The sequence below is a fragment of the Astyanax mexicanus genome, chromosome 22, assembly GCF_023375975.1.
Source record: "Astyanax mexicanus isolate ESR-SI-001 chromosome 22, AstMex3_surface, whole genome shotgun sequence".
NCBI classification, from domain to species: domain Eukaryota; kingdom Metazoa; phylum Chordata; class Actinopteri; order Characiformes; family Acestrorhamphidae; genus Astyanax; species Astyanax mexicanus.
Window position 1 is genome coordinate 7,730,094 of NC_064429.1, and position 23,428 is coordinate 7,753,521.

Here is a 23,428-nt window from a genome sequence, read left to right on the forward strand (position 1 = left end):
TGGGTGTTAGATAAGGACGAATATGACATAATCAAAATCATATCAGATCACGCCAGACCCCCTCTGGATCTTTTCTAATACAGGTCTTCTGATAAGAACTGAGCACACTGTTCTCTTCAGGAGAGAATATTCTGTGATAGACCTCCTTAATATATATATATATGTATTATAATGATTAGTTTAGTCAAAAATCAAATTACAAAAAAATACCACCTTTACACTAACTGTAGCCAATCAATCAATTATAGAACACTAATAATAGTTACAATAAAAACTGCTGTATATTGTATAAAAAAAATCAATATAAATTAATATAAACTGAACATAAATCAACTACAGAGCTGAGCTAATCTAGCCAATTAACGCTAGCCAGGTTAATTGTTGTCATGTAGGCTAACCGCAAATTAAAGAGTTCACTGCAGGCAAACTCTTTAAACATGAACTAACCCATAAAAATGTTTAGTGTAGTGCTCGTTAGTTAACTAGCTGGTCAACAGTGAATTAATATGGCAAATGTGGATCAACACACTTAACAAGCTACCAACAGCAAAAGCGCTAGTCCATGCTAATTCGAATATGCTAACCTCAAGCAGCTAAGCATCAGCTTAATTACTTAATTACCTCAGTTGTTGAACATTTGTTTTAATGCCTTGTTTAGAACAACCTGTTCTACATGTACATGTACATGTTCTGAATTTTGCTTCTTTAATTTTAAACTGGGGCTACAAGGCTATTGTGCTAAGCTAACAAGTAGCAGCTAATGGCAATAGCAGCTATATTCCTGCAGTACAGAATGCTGCGGTTTCAGGACTGCAGTTCTGAAAGTAGCATTATGCAACTAGCTAAGAGTACCTTGTACCTCAGAAATTAGCAGTAGAGCTGTGAGGCTAATTTAGCTAACAAGTTGTGGAAGCTAATACCCAACAATTAGCACTAGAACTATAAGGCTAATGTCACAGTGGAAGCTGGTACCTCAGACATAAGTACTGGAACTATGAGGCTAATGTAGTTAGTTAGCTAACCAGTAATTGAAGCTTACTCGGTAGTCACAGGAAGCATATAGGAAATTAGCACTGGTACAAGAAGTCTTGTGTAGCTAACAGGCAGTGTAAGCTTGTAACCCAAGAACTGTGATTTTTCTTAACCCTAATCATGGCACCCATTTATAGATGAAGCCCCGCCCTTCGAATGAAGAGCCTATAAGCTTGTTGCTTGTACATCTTTAGGCTACAACTGTTCATGATTGTTTTTGGCTACAAACTGGCTACAAACTGGCTACAAACTGTTTTTGTCAGATCTTATCAGTGATGTAAAATATGGTGCTTAAATGGTAATTAGACCTTTAGATTAGAGTATTTTGATTTCTCCCCAATTAAAACAGATATGCCAAGATTGCCACTTGCCTATAAAGAGAAATATTGTTATACCTCACAATTTAGCACTGGAGCTTAGAGGCTAATGCAACTACAAGTAGTAAAAGCTTATACCTCATTAATTAGCAATTGAGCTTAGATGCTATGTGCCGTATCAGTAAAAGATAGGACCGGTGTTTGCAGATCTGTCTTAATGTAACATCGGGCTTCTAAAGTGTTTGTAATGACGCCTAAGTGCCTGAGCAACAATTTTTTGATAGTGATGATGATGAGTGTATAATGTTCAGGGGTTAGAAAAGCTAAACTATTTATGTGAAAATATCAAATTACAGTAAGTGGTGGCTACTCTTTTATAAAAGTTACAATACACACTAATCCTGACTTGCTTGATTGATTATCTCAATCTGTTCCATGGTTTGCATTTCACTGGGAAATGAAAATTATAACGAGGAGAGACGAAGAGATCCGCAGAGAGAGAGAGAGAGAGAGAGAGAGAGTGAAGATGAGAGAGTGAGCCAGACTCGTCTGCATGCTGAGACTGCACACTCACTATAAAGAGATTAGCCACCAAATCTAATCCTAAATTATTTCTACACACGTTCTTCCCCCTGCTCTACACTGGCTTATCTGATGCAGCAATTCTCAATTAATCTTTCCACGCTTGAGCCCACATTCCACTGTGCCAGCGTCGCGAGCGCAGAGAGGAATGAACTAAACGAAGGGAAGCGCTGTGGTTAGCCGACAATGAACTAGAAATAACCTTCTCTGAACTTTTTAAACCATTGTGATGCTTATTCAATAAAAAAGCTTTGTTTTAATGCTGAAGTATAGTCTATAATTCATTTATAACATTCAGTTCAGTAGAGTTATAGTCTACAAGTAACAGAAATTAGTCAGCTAAGAATGAGAGTTACTGAGAGTAAACAAAAGTCAATAGGAGAAACTACAAGCACCAAGATCTCCAAACCAACATCTATGTGTTTGTAAATTGTGTACAGTCTGTTTTTTAGGTAGTTTGGGTTTTACACTGCAGTTTAGTGAAAGAGAACAGAAAAATAAATTTGGTCATCATCACTCACGTAGTCTGCATCTCCCTATACTTCACATTAATTGGAATTAAAAATGTTGCCACTTTCAGGAGGCAACTTTTTAGGCGTTTCCAGGTGCCAAATTCTGACTTCCTGCAAGAATCCTTTGAGCATACACTTAAAAAAACTATGAGTAAAATTTATTTTTAAAAAAGTTAAGCTTTTTTTAAGTAAATTTAATTTCAGATAAATTTAAGTGACTTCAACTCGGTTTCAAGACTTAAATGTTACACAGAGTAAATAAGTGAACTGAACTTCAGTCAATCCTTTCTTTTAGTAACCTCTACTTAATTTCTGCATACAATATTACCTAATTACAATTAATACCTAATTAATTTATTCAATATTATTATATTAAATTGTAGTTAAAACACACATTTAAATATTTACATAATCTCAAATATTTATTTTGTAAACAGACCAAGTCTCATTGTCTCAACATGTGGACGGCATGTAATATATTATTTTTAGTTTACTAGTATAAAGAATGTATTACATGCCATCCATGTGTTATAATATATAATGTGTCATAAAGTATTTGAGTAATATTGTATAAATTAAATAACTGTAATTAGGTATTGTACGCAGAAATGAAGTAAAGTTTACTAAAAGAAAGGATTGATTCAGTAAAAATAAATGAAGTAAAGTTTACTAAAAGAAAGGATTGACTGAAGTTCAGTTCATTTATTTACTCTGTGTAACATTTAAGTCTTTAAACTGAGTTGAAGTTACTTCAATTTATCTGAAATTAAATTTACTTAAAAAAAAAAAAGCAAATGCAGAAAGTTGCGAAACTTTTTTAAAGTCAATTTTACGCGTGTTTTTTTTTTCAGTGCAGGTGTGTCCAATAGCAGAATGAATGTTACAAATCCCCCCTTAGATTCCTTTTATTTCTGTTCATAAATGCAGAATATCAGATTTCATCACAACACCAGTTATTTTTCTTCTTCTATTGTTAAAAGGTGAGACAAAAGCCTGTCTCAACTTCTTGTAATTGATCTAAAAAGTTCAAGCAATTAAAAAAAAAGTGGTTTAGTTGATTCTGGTCGAAACCACCTCTTTTGGTATTTTTGGTCTGGCCTGTAGTTTGCACCACTTTTCGCACCTGCTATTTTGAATTGAAATAAACTGAGAAGTCCAAAAGCACAGACTAAAAAAAAAAGTAGATGTAAAAGCCCTCTAAAAGTATGCAAAACTTGAGAAGGACTTTTTCTTTAATTCACTGGGGCATACAAAAATAATAAGATAAAGATACATTTATCAGAAATTATTATTTTAGACTTCAAGCAATATTTATTATACCACACTTAGTTCTGACCCTGCAATGTGTGGCTGAGAGTCATTCTATGAGTACCATTATCAGCTGGTAATGCACTGTAATCAAAGCTTTCCATTCGGTTCAGTATTATTTCTCCACATACAGGAAAGCTAGCAACGATGCAGCGCTTACAAGCCAAACAGCGCAGCTACAAACAGAGCAGCAATGGAACTATTTTAACTGGTGGAGTTTTTGAAATCAAACAGATTATATTTTCTTGTCCTCTTTAACTCAAAATCTTTAAATAAACAGAATGATACTGGAACTGTGGTATAATCACAATAATACACTCGAGGTTCGTGCTATAACCTGTAATATTGGCACTGCTGTGCTGATCTAGGGCACTCTATCTGCGAGTGCCGATATTAAACATTATAGCACGAACCTCGAGTTCATTATTGCTTAATTAAAGTACACATATACAGTAGAACTAATGCAAAGTGTCACACATCTCACAATGGAGTTGTAGAGGTTCCTAATGGTGTCCAGCTAGTGTATTTTACATATCCCATGCAGCTCCAATATTCTCACACAGTTCTTGCAGATTTTGCGCTAGGGGTGGAGCGCTGACAGCACAGCCAATAGCATCCCACACATTTTGTGGTGCATTCAGAGAACAATTAAAACAATTAAAATATGCAAACACTATACACAAATAATGTTAAATTACAGTAAATAATTTGTTACAAGATTTTTAAGAATTTCAAATGTTATCCATCCATTATATTCCACTGATATGATATCAGCCACAAACCCAATACTAACATATAAGCCTAAATATTATCAATATATAATCCAATATATACCCGCCTACTCCACTCGACTCACCTTTCAAGTTTTCAGTTACAGACAAAAGTTATAAATTAACCAAATCAACAAAAAAGGAAATAAATTAAAGACTGAAGTTTGCTTACCCACAACATCGGATTTCATTTTCTGTGAAAGCACCACACACACACACACACACACATAAACACACACACACACACCTGAGACCGTGCGTGTGCTCACAAGCTACTCACGGGAATGTGAGCGAGCCTGTGTTCATGCGCATGTCTAGATGAATGTATGTGTGTGTGTGTGTGTGTGTGCGCAGATGTGTATAATAAGCACGTGCTGATAATCTGTGTGAGAGAATTTATGCTCAGGACGGCTGGCTAGTCTGGCTTAGCCTGAGAGAAGACTCTGTGTGTGAGTATATATATATATATATATATATATATATATATATATATATACATATATAATATAAAACACACACACATTATACACGTAAAAAAAAAACACTGGAAATAATTAACAGATGCCTTCAGTTTCTGAATCAGTTTCTCTGATTTTGCTATTTATAGGTATATGTTTGAGTAAAATGAACATTTTTGTTTTATTCTATAAACTACAGACAACATTTCTCCCAAATTTCAAATAAAAATGTTCTCATTTAGAGCATTTACTTGCAGAAAATAAGAAATGGCTGAAATAACAAAAAAGATGCAGAGCTCTCAGACCTCAAATAATACAAAGAAAACAAGTTCATATTCATAAAGTTTATAATGAGTCCATAAATCAATATAAAACCCTGGTTTTGAATAACAGTTTTCATGCATCTTGGCATCATGTTCTCCTCCACCAGTCTTACACACTGCTTTTGGATAACTTTATGCTGCTTTACTCCTGGTGCAAAAATTCAGGCAAAATAAAATCAAGGAAAAACATCATCATTAAGTGGTCTCTTATTATTTTCAATATCTGTATATATATATATATATATACCAGGAGTGGCATACATTTATCCAAAAGCAGTGTGTAAGACTGGTGGAGGAGATCATATATAGAAGATTTGTGTGTATGTAGTGTACATTAACAGTGTATGTGTGTGTGTGTATAAACTGTATACTAAGTGTGTGTGTGTAAAGTGTATTAAGCATATATTCAGTGTGTGTGTGTGTATGTGTATTAACTGTGTGTTTATTAAGTGTGTGTGTGTGTGTTAGTTGTATGGAGTGTGTGTGTGTGTTCTCACTGAGTAATCTAATGGGATTAACTCACACACAGACAGTGTTACAGTCTTGTCCAGCGCAGATTCTTTAAGCTATGGTCAGAACTGCATCTCTATAGAACTCTGTCTCTATCATGCTTAAACTTCCCCCCAATGTGTGTGTGTGTGTGTGTGTGTGTGTCTGTGTGTGCGTGCGTGTGTGTGTATATGTCTGTGGGCAGTAGGGGGTGGGAATTTGCCCTCTGTGACCCTCAGGCCCAAGCAACACAAGGTCATTCCCACAGAGATGTCACCTTCAGTTCACCGCTCCTGGGTAACTGGACATCTGTCTGCCTTCATCACATAAAACACAGATTAAATTAAATTCTGATTAAATTCGTTTCAATCGATAGATAACATAGATACACAATTACAATTAATTAATCATATTGATCCCAAATGATATTGCAGTGTTACAGTAGCTATACAAATAATTACACATAAATATAGCTATGGAAAAAAATAAAAAACACTTTAAAATGATGAGTTTCTTTCATTTTACCAAATTAAAAAACCTCTGGAATATAATCAAGAGAAAGTTGGATGATCACAAACCATCAAACCACCAAACTGAACTGCTTGAATTTTTGCACCAGGAGTAAAGCAGCATAAAGTTATCCAAAAGCAGTGTGTAAGACTGGTGGAGGAGAACATGATGCCAAGATGCATGAAAAAAAAAATAACTGTGATTAAAAACCAGGGATAGTCCACCAAATATTAATTTCTAAACTCTTAAAACTTTAGGAAGATGAACTTGTTTTCTTCTCATTATTTGACGTGTGAAAGCTCTGTATCAACTCATCCGTTGATATCATGCTCTGAAATGAGAGAAAAACGATTTTTATAAAAACACATCATCCTTAACTGTAAATTAAATTGTGAATTAATCAATAAAATCAATTTATTGCCCAGTTATATTGTGAGGATTGTGTTGCATTCAGCAACAAAAAACATCAGTGAGATCCAGACATTGACCATCACAACCCGGGGGGCTTTATACCCCTCTAAGATCATGTTTAGACTCCAGAGATTTGTATTTTATTGTACTTATTGCACAAGACAAGCTTAGTGTGTGCATGTACACATTTAAGTCAATTATATACTTTCCTAACCTTTAAAAAAACGCTTTTATTTTGGTATTTCCTGCCTCTGCAGCACCCTCTCTGGTTCCACTGTGCTATTATAGTCGTGGATGATATTTCTGTGTACTACGCATCACAATGTGTAGATCAGTTACTCAATAAAATCACCTCCCTGCTGACGATGTCCAACCATCTGCGTCTCACCTCTATCAGAGGCACACTGCTGCTGCTACTGCAGGTCAGCCAATCAGCTCTCTCCCTCCTGCCTTGCCTCTAAACCCATACATCACCCAGTGCCCCCTCAAACAACCCCTCCCATTGTTTTTTTTTTTAGCATTTTTTAAAATTTGAGCTGAGGGTGTTGTCAGCAAAAAAAAAAAAAAAAAAAATCAGAGGGTTTAGTGCTCCTAATAAAAAATAAAAATAATAAAAAAAAATAGCTGAATGCATTTATTTAAATTTGGGGTGTCCAAAATCAACATTGATTTTTATGTCTTTTTATATCCAGAAAATATTAACCCTTTTAGACACGAAAATCTGTTTTCTGTCTGTAATGCACACAAAAAAATAATTTTAAAAAAAAATATATATAAAATCTATGTAAAAATGAAATCCAATTAGCTTTAATGTCCATTGCATTGGATGCCTGTTTATCATTTTATTTTATATTAATAAAAAGGGTTCTAAATAGCATAAAACTAGAAGACAGGAGCCCTTGTTTTTTTCAGTGCTGTGTTATATTGGCTTGCAAACCTTATATTGGCTGGTTCATGGTTTATTTTAATGGACAACAGCTGTCAAAGAAAAAAATAAGAAAATACATTATGACCATTGTTGTAATGGACGCAGGGTCTGAAAGGGTTAAAATCAGCTTATAAATGATGATAAACTGTATAAACACAGATGATTTTCTGTCTTTACTATTCTGATATAATTCATTGGTACTCTATAATTGGAAATACGAGAAACACATCAGACAACAAGAGGAGGGAGGCAGTGCGTCATTCTTGACTTGTCACATCGTTTCAGTGCAGTCAGGCCCCTACAGACGCGACGCTAATGAGACCCTCTGAACGGGGGAAGAGGTGGGAGGGAGCTTGTTTTGTTCCTCCTCATTCATCCTGTTTCATTCTCTGAGCAGGCTGTCTTCCTTTTCTGCCTCTCATTAAGTTCTCTTCTTTAGTTTAGCACTGGAGCCACGAGGGTAACAGTAATGGAAGCTGATTAGCTTGATGCTAATTGTATACCTGATTAATCACTTAAAACACAGATTTGCTTTTGTGCTTTCATGTAAAATTGGATATTGTCTAATATTACTTAACTATTAGACCTATTTACACTCTGGGTGTGTCATGTAGATCATATAAGACATACAAGATGATCCACTGCCTGGTCTCTATGTTGTAGGCTGTAAGAGCAAGCATCTTTTTTTATTTTGTTGGATTTGTATAGCATTTTTTATCTAAAATTTGCTAAGTACAAATCTATTTTACCAGAATTCAAATGATTTTGAATTATTGTGCAAAGGAACAATTAAATGAACTTTTATTTAAGTCTAATTAATTGCTTTTAATCATTATTATTAACTCTAGAAAGCTAACACCGGGTGATTTTTACCCACACAATTTGTTTATGTGATTTTCATTGTGTTGCTGCTGTCTGAGTTGTATGGGTCTTTGTGTAGCTTCATTGATATCATTAATGTTATGGTTGATTCCTCCTTTCATTTATGTTTTTTTTCAGGAGGTATGCATTCAGATGATTATTTATTCAACTTTAGTGACAGAAAGTAAGATATTTTATGGGTATAATATACCCGATTCTAGTGATAAAGAGTAAGATATTTTATTGGTGTAATTTGATTTAATTGTAGTTTTAGTGTCTTTGTGTGTCTAAATCAGGCGCTCACATGTCTCAGGAATGGGTGGACCAAAGACCAAGTTCCCAGCAGCTCTATTTAATATTTTTTTAGTTAGGACATTACCTGTTAAGAATGACTTGATTTTACAATCATTTTTCTGCTTTTGCTATTTTATAGGGTCATCCATGATACCTTTTATCTTATCATTTATTTATCTAATTTTAAGTGTTTAGGGTTAAGCATATTTAAGGCATCCAGGCTTACAGTGTGCAGGTATAAAACCTAAAACCTACAACCCTGTGATTAGTAATCCAGCACTCTAATGGTGCTTTTCCACTGCATGGTACCTGCACTGCTCAACTCAACTGAAACAATACACTGCCAGTATAGTACATCATCTTCAGTGCAATAATAATAGCGTAACAATGGAGCAAAATTAAGGTATTGATTAACTTTCCTCGGTTTGTGGTTTTTGGCATTGCCTAGAGTGGCGATTCTTTTTGTCCAATCAGTGCTCTGCAATTACACTTTTTTTTTTCCAAGCTCAGACCGTCTAGAACCTCACTCCAGGTACCATGTACCAAATTTGCGTAACGGAAAACAAAAAAGCAGAGAAAAGTGGAATCAAGTAATTGTAAGAAATCGTAGCCCAGATAGGATTTGAACCAGCAACCATGGCGTTATTAGTATCATCCTGTAACACGGATTGAGGCAAATGAAAACACTTAGAGTACTCCACAATGCTAATACTGGTGCTACAAATAGACGTTTTTTACACGCTTTAAATAATCTTTTACTTGAAGTAAAGGATTTATTAGTTAGACAGTGATATCTAATGATGCATTAGATATCACTCATAGTCACGGGGACTTCTCAATGAAGTAAAAGTTTTTTGCGAACAATATGTTGTTTGTTGCTCCAGAAATTACAGCGATAAACGATATTGTTGACTTGTATTTTAAGACTATTAAATGGCACTTATATAATACCACCCCTTTAAAGGCAATGCACATTTCTGTTTATGCACCTAATACACACTGTGAGGTGCAGAGGCAGGGGAAGCATGGGTCTCCCCCACACTATGACATGCAGCCCCGGTCTGTCCCAGCTGGCCTGCGTTGGACCGGTACAAAGACCCTGCCTCAGTCTTTACTCGAGAGATATGCTGATGGTGAATGGAAAGCTGAGCTAAGACATAAGACTGGCACTGGACCGTTACCATGTTTGTTCCCACTTTATAATAAGTGTCCCTAAGTACTATGTAGTTATATGGTAACAATACATGTAACTACAGTGTAACTACTGATGAAGTACACATTGTTACAGATCAACTACAGAGGTACAGGGTATGTAATTACACATGTGTTTTAATTTTGACTTGTGTAAGTACACATGTGTACTAGAGGGAGGTACTAGAGGAAATTTTTTCTAATAACAATGTGTTTTAATTATGTTCATTCACTCCCTGTGTCTGTGTCTCTCTGTGCTTCCGCACTACCAGGTCATGGTGGCCATACCCCTATCCCCAGAGGCACAGTAACAATATATGTCTTTTTTTAAATGCAAACACAATGGGCGATATCACGATTATTAAAATGATTGAGGTCTTTTCCATTTATTAAACGATAAGTCGATAATGTAATTATTGTGACAGGCCTAAATAAAATGTATCGTACTTTTTCTTTCATTTTTAAAACTAGCGAGTAAAGTTTGAAGGTAAAGTCAGTACCGCGCTGGAGAACTGGGTACAGAAATGGAGCAGTTCTGAGAGAGTGTGTGTGGAGCAGAGAGAACGGCCAGTTCTGTACAACTGGCCCTCATCAAGGAACACTGGACTGGATCCACTTCTGACCCAGTTTGACCAGTGCCAAAATCAAACTGGGTCAGATGAGCAGAATGGACCGTAGGTGAACACACACACACACACACACACACACACACACACACACACACTCAGAGATGTTGTGTAAAACCATGTCAGACAAAAACAGTCCACAGGCGCTTGTCTATTTTTATCCTGCTAAAAGCGGGACGCTCAGCGTTCGGAGCGTAACGGTATTGATGGACGTGTCAGGAGTCCACTGATGCTGTAATCGGCCAATTGATTGGTTACGGAATCGGACTGCTTTACAATTAGATTCAGTGCTGCACTGAAATTAACATTTCAGGTTCAAACCAGCGTTAAAATGTATAATAGTTTTAGTCAATTTTTTGGGGTTATTATTAGTTTTAGTCTAGTTTTAGTCCACGAAAATAAACAACATTTTAGTCCAATAAATGGTAGTCACAGTCTTACATATTTTTTATTTTTTTTCTAGTATCATAATATTACAATTAAGTAATATAATTTATTATAAATAATTCTCCCATTCGTCAGTCTTTGAGATTTTCATTTAGTTTTTATTAGTTGATGCAAAGTGTCATAAATTTCATCATTGTTTTCGTTTTCAAGTATAAATTTTTATTTCCTCATAGTTTTCATTAATGAAATTAACACTGACCAGAACTAAAAAAAAAAAAAACTATTGGCTATATTGACTAACTTACAATAACGAGATAGTATCTCAAAGAAATAACTTACTACCTAAAAATAACGACTTACTACCTAAAAATAATGATACAATATCTCAAAATAATGACTTACTATCTTAAAATAATGATACAATATCTCAAAATAATGACTTACTATCTTAAAATAATGATACAATATCTCAAAATAATGACTTACTATCTTAAAATAATGATACAATATCTCAAAATAATGACTTACTGCCTCAAAATAATGACTTACTGCCTCAAAATAATGACTTACTATCTCAAAATAATGATACAATATCTCAAAATAATGACTTACTGCCTCAAAATAATGATACAATATCTCAAAATAATGACTTACTGCCTCAAAATAATGACTTACTGCGTCAAAATAATGACTTACTATCTCAAAATAATGATACAATATCTCAAAATAATGATTACTACCTCAAAATAATGATACAATATCTCAAAATAATGACTTACTGCCTCAAAATAATGATACAATATCTCAAAATAATGACTTACTGCCTCAAAATAATGACTTACTATCTCAAAATAATGACTTACTATCTCAAAATAATGACTTACTATCTCAAAATAATGACTTACTATCTCAAAATAATTACTTACTATCTTAAAATAATGATAGAATAAAATAATATCTCAAAATAATCGTGTATAATGCTGCCAGCTTCAATGCTAGAGCGGGTATGCTAGCTAAACCATGTGAGCTATCACTGATATTAATTTGATGAAAGTACCACCGCTGCTAAAAAAAAAACATCCTAACTTTAGAGAGATAGGAACACTGTAATGCAAGATGATCTAAAATGAACTAGTCATGGTTTGTTGTTAATTATTCACTTAAGTCTTTTCACTTTTTTAAACGAATACCAGAGGTTTTAGGCCATTTTTAACCAAATTCTTCATTTTGGTTGCCAAATATCCGGTGCATCCTTAGTTAAGCTAAGTTCTTGGCTTAACTGCAAGCTAAGAGTTGCAGTGGTGGTCGCTGAGGCACAGCAGTGGCTTTTCTGAGGGGCTTTAATATGAGTCTGAAGTGTTTTATATGTGATGTGTAGGAGTGTAAGTGTGTGCGTGTGTGTGTGTGTATATAAATGTGTGTGTGTGTGTGTGTCCGTGTGCGTTAGAATGGCCGGAGGGGCTACATGCGTAGACCTGTCATAAGAAATAAGGAGACGTCCGTGTCTGTGTCGCGGTTGCCAGGGCGACCAGCGCCTCCCTGGGTTTGTGGGTGGGAGGCCTGTATAGTCACAGTAATCAGCCACACCGCCGTCACGCCGCAGCAGGAAGTGATGTCATCGCGGCCCATCCCCCATCACCCCCCGGGAGAAAAGTAAAAGTAACATCTTGGTGATGCCCGACGCTGTTTCTTGAGTTGTACTGTTTGTGTTGTTACTGGGATGCAACTTGGGTACCAAATGGGTGCCATCATTACAGACCACCTTAACCCTCCTGTTATGTTCTATAATGAACTGTAATCAACATATAATATAAAAATGGTTCATCTTACATATTTGCAACCATCCCCTGCAAAAACTACAAAAACTAAAACAAAGTTGCAATGTTATGTTTTAATGTTATGTAAAAATATTATGTTTAATATGTTAATCTTTCAAAAGTAATAAAGTAGTAAAACATTAAGAAAAAAGTTTGAACATGTATTTTTTTATGAAAAACGAGTGAATTATCCTTATTAAACCATAACCTGTTAGAGGTAAGGAACACTATTGCACTAAATATTTATAGAATAATTAGTAATGGAGTTAGTAAAAATACATAAAAAATATATACACTGCTTGTTAGGATTTTTTTGGGGTTTCAGATCATCATTTGGATAATTAAACATGCACCGGGTCTAATTGAGTATGCTACGTTTACAGTCTTTACAGCTATTTTGTTGTTACTTTGCTCAACTAACTCATCAGCATCTTTAAAATAATATAAAATATTAAAAAGAGAGTTTGCTGTCAGAATTTGATTGAGCAGTCAGTCAGCAACACAACAGTAATAAGCCAGATAACCTGTACAGGCAACCCAACTGGGAACCAGAACATTTGTTTATAATATTATACTATAGTATTTAGTTATACTGACAGCAAAACAGCCTCAGAGCACGATGCATCCGCCACCATGTTTAACAGTTACAGTGATACAGTGTTTTCTTTCTATTATCTTATCATATAGAACAGGGGTCGGCATTAGGCTGCAAGCATGAAACATCTGGCCTGTGAGGTTGTTTAAACTGTAATGAACGATAATGAAAAAAATACAAAATATAATAAAATGCTTCTCTGGCGAGCTTTAGTTTACATTCCTCCCCTGTCTCTCTCTCTCTGTCGCGCTCGGCGTGACTTTATTTTACGCCTGTTCTAGTTTTTTTCGCTTGTTTTTGGGCTCCCTATGTCCTTATAAGGGCGTTTTTTCCTGGCTGTGTCGCAATTCATTAGCCAGAGCAGCAAAGAGTATTGGACCACGACCCTGTTCCTTTCTTCTTGGGTTTACCTGCTTCATTTTCCAAAAACAGATTTTTGGAAAAAATGACTTGGAAAATATCTGTATTTATCTGTCTATCTATCTAAAACATTTTGTCAGCCGTTTTTTTTCTGTGTTTTAAAACGGGTATTGAACCCACATATCCATACACTTTCTTTGCCGCTTGTTTTAATTCCATGATAATGTAAAATTGACTTGAATACAGACAACACTACAGAAAAAAATGGTGCTCCAGACCTAAACCACTGGTAGACCAATGTTTGGAGGCTCTTAGGTTGAAACTGACCCTCCAAACATCTTTTTTTATTTCAGCTGATGAATGTGATGAATGTTTGGATTTTCTTCCAGACCTTAGGAAAGTGACTACACTTATCATCTTATATATCTGTGAAGATGACCTCAGGCAAACTCTACTTGACACCAAATCCTCTCTTCTCCCTGAACTCTTTTAGTAGCACTGTGATTGTTGTTGTTGTGTTAGTGCTGTTAAAGTTAGCATACAGAAAGTCTTTTCCACAGCCTGGCTAGCCGGCGAGCTGAGCGCTGTTAGTCATGAGGGCCGGGGTTATCCGCGGGTTATGTAAGATAGGGGAATGCAGCGCTGGCGATTCCATGCTTAATACGAGCTCAGCCCTGCAGGCTTAGCCGAGGATGGACGACACCATAATACCTCTCCGCTGCAGCTAGCCTAGCCGCTAGCACGCCAAAGCCCCACAGACCAGCTGTGAATGTACTGCTAGCATTAGCATTGCTGGAGAGTATTATGATGGCAAAGTGCACCAATGTTTTAAGAAGTAAAAGAAATGAGATTGAGAGGGAAATAAAGTGAATATATATGTGTGTGTGTGTGTGTGTGTGTCTGGCACGTGGACTGTAATAATTGATTCTTAATGATATGAGACTCTTCCTGGTCTCAGGAGAAAAATTATCTCTCTAAAGATTTATTTAATTAGATCCATTAAGTGGCTAAGAGTACCTCTGCTCCACAACTAAGAACACACACACATACACACACACATATATATATATATATATATATATATATATATATATATATATATATATATATATATATATATATATATATATATATATAAATATTTTTCTATTTTAGTCAGTTTCATGGGGGTAGTGTCACTGTCTGAAACAAATTGTGGATTTGATATCTATCTATCTCTGCTCTAAAATCCATTAATCACTAAAACCACTTCAAAAGATGGTCTGAGACGCATTTAAAACAGACACAAATCCAAATAATCACCAAAAACACTATAGAAGATGGTCTAAAACACATTTAATACAGATACAAATCCAACTGATAACCAAAACTACTTTACGAGATGTTCTAAGACTGATCCAACTGATTACCAAACTCATTTCAGAAGGTGGTCTGAGACACATTTAAAACACATACAAATCCAATCACTCGAACCACTCGATGAGGTGGTCTGAGATGCATTTAAAACCAATACAAATCCAATCGATCACTCAAACCACTTCAAAAGTTGGTTTGAGACGCATTTAAAAAGGGTACAAATTTAATTGATCGCCAAAACTCCTTCAGAAGTTGATCTAAGACACATTTAATACAGATTCAAATCCAACTAATCACCAAAACTACTTTACGAGATGGTCTGAGGCTGATCCAACTGATTACCAAACTGATTTCAGAAGGTGGTCTGAGACACATTTAAAACATATACAAGTCCAATCACTCAAAACACTTGATGAGGTGGCCTAAGATGCATTTAAAACCAATATAAATCCAATCGATCACTCAAACCACTTCAAAAGTTGGTTTGAGACGCATTTAAAAAGGGTACAAATTTAATTGATCGCCAAAACTCCTTCAGGAGGCGGTCTGAGACACTTTTAAATCTGATCCAAATGTAATTAATTAGCAAAACTACTTCAGGAGGTGGTCTGAGATGAATTTAAAGCAGATACAAATCTAATTGATCACTAAAACTCCATCAGGAGGTGGTCTGAGACACATTTAAAACCAATACAAATCCAATCGATCACTAAAACCACTTTAGAAGATGATCTGAGACACATTTAAAACAGATACAAATCCAACTGATCACCAAATCCACCTCAGGAGGTGGTCTGAGACGCATTTAAAACAGATACTAACACAACTAATCGTTTAAAGCACTTCAGGAACTTCTTAAATTGGTCTTAGATCAATTTAAATCAGGTACAAACCCAACCGAAGTTGGTTTGAGACACATTTAAACAAAAAATACATATTGCATCCCTCACACCACTTCAGGAGGTGATCTGAGACGCATTTAGAATGGATAAAATACAGTCACTTAGATATAGAACAGTCTGAATGAACACTGAAGTATTAATGGCAATAATCTGCGTTTTTAACATTATGTATGGATTAGAATACATAAAATAATGTTTAAAATGTAGTAAGACATGCAGTGAATATGTATATGTATTAAATATGGATGGAATGTTAAACTGGCTGGGGAATCTTTACGGGTTTGATTCTGATATTCTGTTATCTGGCCGTCTGCCCAGCGATCCTCCAAAGCTGTGTATGAATATTCTAATCAGACGCTCTACTGTTGGTAATGCGCTGTGTAGGCGAGAGATTATTTCCACTGCATAAACACACACACACACACACAAGCACACACACACACACACACACATACACACAAACATGTCGAATTTATGTTCCTCATTGAGGAGCATCCCGTCACACATAAAGCCAAATTGAAGATGGCAGCTATGGCCGTGCTGTGAGTTGTAAGAGCATCAGTAAACATTCCTTAAACCAAGTCCTACAGTAACAGAACCACATTATCACACTTTAACACTATTTAACATTATGAGTTAGTTTCCAGACAGGGATTAAGCCTAGTCTTGGACTACACAACACATCAAATGGAGATTTTTGATGGAAAGTATAAATTTTCTATGATTAAGCTTAATTTCTCTCCAGGAAACCATAACTAAATAAAATATACCAATTTATTCTTCTATAAATATTAATCTGTGAAAAAATACTAATTAAATTAATATGAACCATTTTGTAACCTATTCTTAACATCTAGACTTAAACAGTGAGTTTTTGTCACTGTGCCTTTAAGACTGATAAACTCAAATGACCTCGGTTCTGATTGGCTGTCTCACTCAAAACCAGTCAAGGCTAAAATGCTCCTCATAGATTCAGTGTGAATGGGTGGGGCTAACTCACTGTAGGCTAATATATTGTACTGTATATAAATACAAATACAGAATTATTATTAATCATAAACATGATCATTATTTAAAAAAATGTGCATTGTTTATTAATAATAAAATCATCCAAACTATGAAGTAAAAACTTCTTTATGAGGTAGAGACTCCTGGAATTCAGGCTTTCATTTAACAGCTGTGCTGAACTCATCAAGAGTTAATTACTTGAATTTCTTGTCTCTTAATAAAGTGTTTGAGAGCACCAATTGTAAAGTAGTGAAGAGGTACACAGTAAAGAGTTACAGGTATACAGTGAATAGTGAATATTTGAGTAATGTTCTAATACATATTATGAAAATAAAAAACTACTCAACTAAATAAAGAAAAAAAAAAAGAAAAAAGGATGGAACTGGCTCTTTTTTTTTTTCTTCATTTATTAGTTCATTGTGTGGGGCAAAGTAAACCCCATACTAATCAAAGCCTTAATTTAAAGCCTAAGTGTTTTACAATATGTGTATGTCTACTAGTAAAGTAAGTCACAAATGTATATAAAAGCCCAGTTATGCAAAAGTACATAAATAAAAATCCTGTGATATACAGTAAAACTGTCGGAATCTTGAAACATATTGTGATATACATTTTTGGTCATACCGCCCAGCATTACTTTAAAAGACTGAACAGGTCTACTGGTGTTAAAAGCTGTGTGTAGAATCAGAATGAGTATCAGGATTATCCAATAGGTGAAGGTATAGTAAGCTCTTCTCAGGGTTGGTAAGGAAGTTTGCTGCCACTAGGTGCCACTGTATCTAGTAGTCTAGCAGAGCGACAGGGTCTCTTGGGGTGCTGGTTGTATAAGTAGGACCAGGGGGGTCCAGGCTGGACTGGCATGTGGTGTTCATCCATTTTTAACACCCATGACTTCGGGGGAAGCACCAGAAGACACATGCTTTAGGGGGTTCAGATATTATGTTGGCTCCTCAGGCGTCACCAGCAATGCTCTCATGAACCATGTTGGATTCTTTAAGAAGGTCAGCTGGTTGTTTTTTTGGATGTGTTAACATTAAGATTGATGTACAGCAATCATACAAAGAGAACGATTTACTGCAATCCACTATAAACACTTTAATAATACTTTAATTTTTTAAATTTCACTGCTGGAGCAGCATTAACATTACCCACTAACTGTTGTAGCCGTTTGGCCATTCAGAGGTGAGTATTATCAGCCTGTAGTCTGCTTTAAGTCCCAGCTAGCACTGCTGGAGCAGTATTAGCATTATCCGCTAACCATGCTAGCCATTAGGACGTTCAGCTGTCTGCTGCTAGCCCCGGCTATCACTGCTGGAGCAGTATTAGCATTACCCACTAACCGTGGTAGCCATTTGGTAATTTAGAGGTGAGTATTATCAGCCTGTAGTCTGCTTTAAGTCCCAGCTTGCACTGCTGGAGCAGAATTAGCATTATCCGCTAACCATGCTAGCCATTCGGACGTTCAGAAGTGAATATTATCAACCTATAGTCTGCTGCTAGCCCTGGCTAGCACTGCTGGAGCAGTATTAGCATTAACCGCTAAGCGCTAGCTTTTTGGACATTGAGAGGTGATTATTATCCGTCTGTAGTCTGCTTCTAACCCTGGCTATCACTGCTGGAGCAGTATTAGCATTCTCCGCTAAGACAGTTTATAGAATGAGTATATTAGTCTTAGCAGGGATGGTGGTTCCAGCACACGTTAACATTAAACACTTTATTTTATCCATATTCTTTTCCACTAAATAATAAAAACTAAAGAAACTAAATAATACGGACTGCCACTTTAAATCTAAAAACTTAAATCGTATTATTTTTGCATTGATGTGAAAATACTTTCACATCTTTCATCATTTCATCCTTAAGACATCTTTTTTATCTGATATAGTGTATGTGATGAATTATGTGCTATATGTGTGGGTGTATACTCTGTACATGTACACATATATACAGTATATATATATATACTATATGTGCTCTTCTATAAAGAGACAGCCTGTCCTGCCTGTCTAGTGCATCGTGGGTATTAACTGATCAGGCCAGAGGCTCTTCTGACTGTCCTGGCATCAGCTGTGCTTCACTCCAGTATTACCGTCATGTGCTGTGATTGGCTGCTGCACCAAGCCAACAGAAGGGTTCCTATTGGCTGGTGTCCAGCATATTGAATATATGCAAATGTATGGATTCAGCATCATTCATTATGCTGTTATTATGTTAATTTACTGTGTTTGCAATTAAGTATGTTGTAGATGTCGTTATGAATAGAGGATGATATGGCAACAAATATAAGCTTAACATACATTAAATACTAGTGACACACTGATTTCAGTTCAGATCTAATTCCAATAATCAATATAATACAGTAATAGTCAAATGTTTGGACACACCTTCTCATTTAATGTTTTTCTCCAAATTTACCTACATTGTACATGCATACTATGAAGAAACACCTTCCTGATGAGAGCCAGTTTCATCATAAACTTAACTGAAAGCCTGAATTCCAGGTGACTCTACCTCATAAAACTGACTGAGAAAATCCAGCAGAGATGTACAAAACTGATCATCTAACTAAGCAAGAGGTGCTAATATGAAAAATCTAAAATATAAAACATATTCTGGTTTGTTTAACACTTTTTTATTTATTAAATATTTCAAATAATTATGTTAATATTTATCTATATAGTTTGTGTATATACAGCTCTGGAAAAAAATAAGAGAGCACTTCAGTTTCTGAATCAGTTTATCTGATTTTTTGCTTTTTATAGGTTTATATTTGAATAAAATGAACATTGTTGTTTTATTTTATAAACTACAGACAACATTTCTCCCAAAGTCCAAATAAAAATATTCTCATTTACAGCATTTATGTGCAAAAAATAAGAAATTGCTGAAATAACAAAAAAAGATGTAGAGCTTTCAGACCTCAAATAATGCAAAGAAAACAAGTTCATATTCATAAAGTTTTAAGAGTTCAGAAATCAATATTTGGTGGAATAAACACAGTTTTAATCACAGTTTTCATGCATCTTGGCATCATGTTCTCCTCCTCCACCAGTCTTACACACTGCTTTTGGATAACTTTATGCTGCTTTACTCCTGGTGCAAAAATTCAAGCAGTTCAGTTTGGTTTGATGGCTTGTGATCATCCATCTTCCTCTTGATTATATTCCAGAGGTTTTTAATTTGGTAAAATCAAAGAAAATACATTCTTCATTTTTAAGTGCTCTCTTATTTTTTTTCCAGAGCTGTATATAAAAATATAAATGAATATTAATACAGATGTTTACACAGCTTTTACACAATTACACTTTGAGGCAGGTCCTCTCAGAAAGTAGTTTCCTATAAACAGATATTTACTTTTTATTCATTCACATTTATATCTGTGAATTTCTTTTGTTGCTAAAAAATATATGAGCAATACTGATAACAGCACCTACATCATTCTTTTATTAAAATATCGGCCCTACTTTAAAATAAGACTACCTTTATAAAGGGTTTATAAATGGTTTACAATAAGTTTACAATTAGTTTATTAATGGTTACTAATTAGGTTGTAAATGCCTAAAAAAAACATTAATAATCAGTTATAACACATACGTAGACATATAAATATAGATGGCTGTGGGTTCACTATTTGTCAAACAACAGGTCATTGTTGCTCTTTCTATGTATGCGTTATAACTGGTTATTAATGATTTTGAATGCATTTACAACCTAATTAGTAACTATTAACTATTAATAAACGTAATGTAAACCATTTATAAACCCTTTATAAAGGTAGTCTTATTTTAAAGTGGTACCAAAATTTCGATATCATTTTTAGTTAAATAGTTGTGTGCAGATGAGGGGTTGGGGGTCCTTAGACTCTGATGAGTGAACCAAACGACCTCCCTGTGACCTTGAAAACCTCCTGATCTCCTGACCCTGCTCTACATGGGGACTCTGGATAAAGCCGGAGAGTGTGTGAGCGTTTGTCAGGATTAACGAGGCAGGGTGTGATTTTACTGACAGGAGAATAGCTCAGACGTCTTGGTCCCTCGTTCCGGGTCACGTGGTCACGACTGTGACAAGAACTACTACAGCGTTCAGACCAGACATCAACAGAGCCCAACTCTCATCCACTCTGACCTGCTCTGACTCGAGACCTGTTGTTCTGATACTTTATTTAAATGTAATTACTTTAACTGAGTACAAATACAAATATGTTGTTTATTCTTAATTTTTTTTTAAAGGCTGCTTTAACAGCCTTTAACATGTGGCCTTTAAGAAGAACATGGTTTGGGTTTGTTTATATATATATATATATATATATATATATATATATATATATATATATATATATATATATATATATATATATAGTATATTATATGCAGACTCTGAAATAAAAATAAAAATAAAATAATCACAAAGGAAGTAAAGTGTAGAGCAGTTTAACATCTTAAACCCTGAACTCATAGTGAAGTTGTTCCCCTCAGGGTATCTTCTTTTAGATACTGAGGTTAGTTTTATGTAATGGTTAAATGCTTGTATGCAGTGTTCTGGGCTGTAAGAGCAAGTTGTAAGAGCGTAGCTGTTTAAATGCACAGTTATATTGCTTTTACTTAAGAAATTAAGAAATTAAGAAATTAAAGCCTGATTAGACACTTTGAAAGTTTGCCCAGCTTTAACTTTTACTTAATATTAGAATACTAAGTCGTTTTCAATTATTTTAACATAATTTAGTAGGTTTTATACTTGCGAATATAGTAAATATATATAAATAAATAATGAATTTTGGCTGAAAAGGAAATTACGGAAAGTTTATCAAATTAACCAGCAGAATTCAAATTATTGAATTCGTTTATTCAAAGGTAAAATTATACATTGCTGTAACAGAAAAGAATCCTTTATTACAGATAAAAAATAAATAAATAAATAAAAAGTGTGAAAAAGGATATTTATAATAAATCATCTTTTATCTTTGTTTAACTTTTTGGTACTTGGGTTAAATAATATATTAATTGATTGATTTTAAATCAAAATGTTAGATTTTAACTAAATAAAAAATATAAGTTGAACAAAAAAACGAATATATTTAGGTGTAACAAATTAGAGCAATTTTTTTAGTTTGGTCCAAAGTATCTTTTTTTTTTTTTGTGTAAGCAAGAAATGCACTGACCCCATCAGACTCTTAACCTTTACAGTTTCTCCAGATTCCAACTTATTAAATTTATAAAAACGTATAAAAAAGGAGCAGTAAAGTCACTCCGCTGAAGTACAGAGTTATACAGGAGTTTCAGTGAAGTTTCTCCAGCACCAAGGCTGGAGCAGTATTAGCATTACCCGCTAACCGCAGCACTAATGTCCAAAATTCTCAGGACAGGCTTTCTAATGAATGCACTCAATTACTATAAGTTGATGTATTTTTGTATTTCTGTGAGATTAAGGCTCTGATTGGCTGCACTGAATTCCTCCTAATTCAGGATGCACTCAATGCTGAAGTACTCCTTTTAACTTCAGTGTGAGGGGCGGAGCTAAACTGTTGTAGGATGAATAGGTGCATAAATACATGACAATGCATCGATTATTTAAAATGAACTGAGGAAATTTCTGTTTTCCATGGGCATAGAGAGAACAGGGGGTTGCCAAGATTGCAATAAACCACTAAACCACAAGATTAATAAGCAGCTTATCAAACAGTGAATATGAATTTGGACTCTGTAACAGTATTATTAAACCTTCCTCAAGCTGAGGATTTGTTTACCCTTGAATTTAGGTGCTTACTACAGTGAGGCTCCACACTGTGTGTGTGTGTGTGTGTGTTTGTGTGTGTGTTGTTTAAACTGGCTAAGTAGGTTAGTAAGTCACTTGCCTCAGGGTGGTACAACAGAGTCATATCTGGCTGTTGTGGTCCAATGTCCCCTCCCACCCTCACACACACACACACACACACACACACACATTGACAGAATGACCTTCATATCTTTCATAAACACAATTATTACATAATGGGCCATAATGGGTCAGGAGAAAATCCAAATAACTCTCGTAACAGCAGCAAATCACCAGCAGCTCATGATAATGCTCTGTACAGCAGCGCTAGTCTGCCCTGCTGGGAATTCTGAGAGATTAAAGTAGAATAAAGTAGAATAAAGTAGAATCTTGTTGAATTTGTGGAATATATCGACACCTAGGGCCTTATTTTAGTGATCTATAGGCGAGCCATCAATTGTGCACTGTGCAGCTTGATTTAGGGTGTGTCGGTGTGTCTTTGCTATCGTAACCACGGGAAAAGTACACTTTGCATGGCTTGAAATGTTCAAAAGGCATGTACTTATTCTCATTACCCTCCAGTTACTTTCAGATTTACTTACATCTTTTATGCTTTACCTCTTTAAAATTTGCATTTAAT

General features: G+C 35.1%; 1 protein-coding gene across 1 annotated transcript in view; it reads right to left on the reverse strand.

Annotated features, from left to right (window-relative positions):
• rorb (RAR-related orphan receptor B) overlaps positions 1-23,428 on the reverse strand; it is a 58,735-nt gene that overhangs the window by 21,734 nt on the left and 13,573 nt on the right. The gene's annotated exons all lie outside the window — the stretch shown is intronic.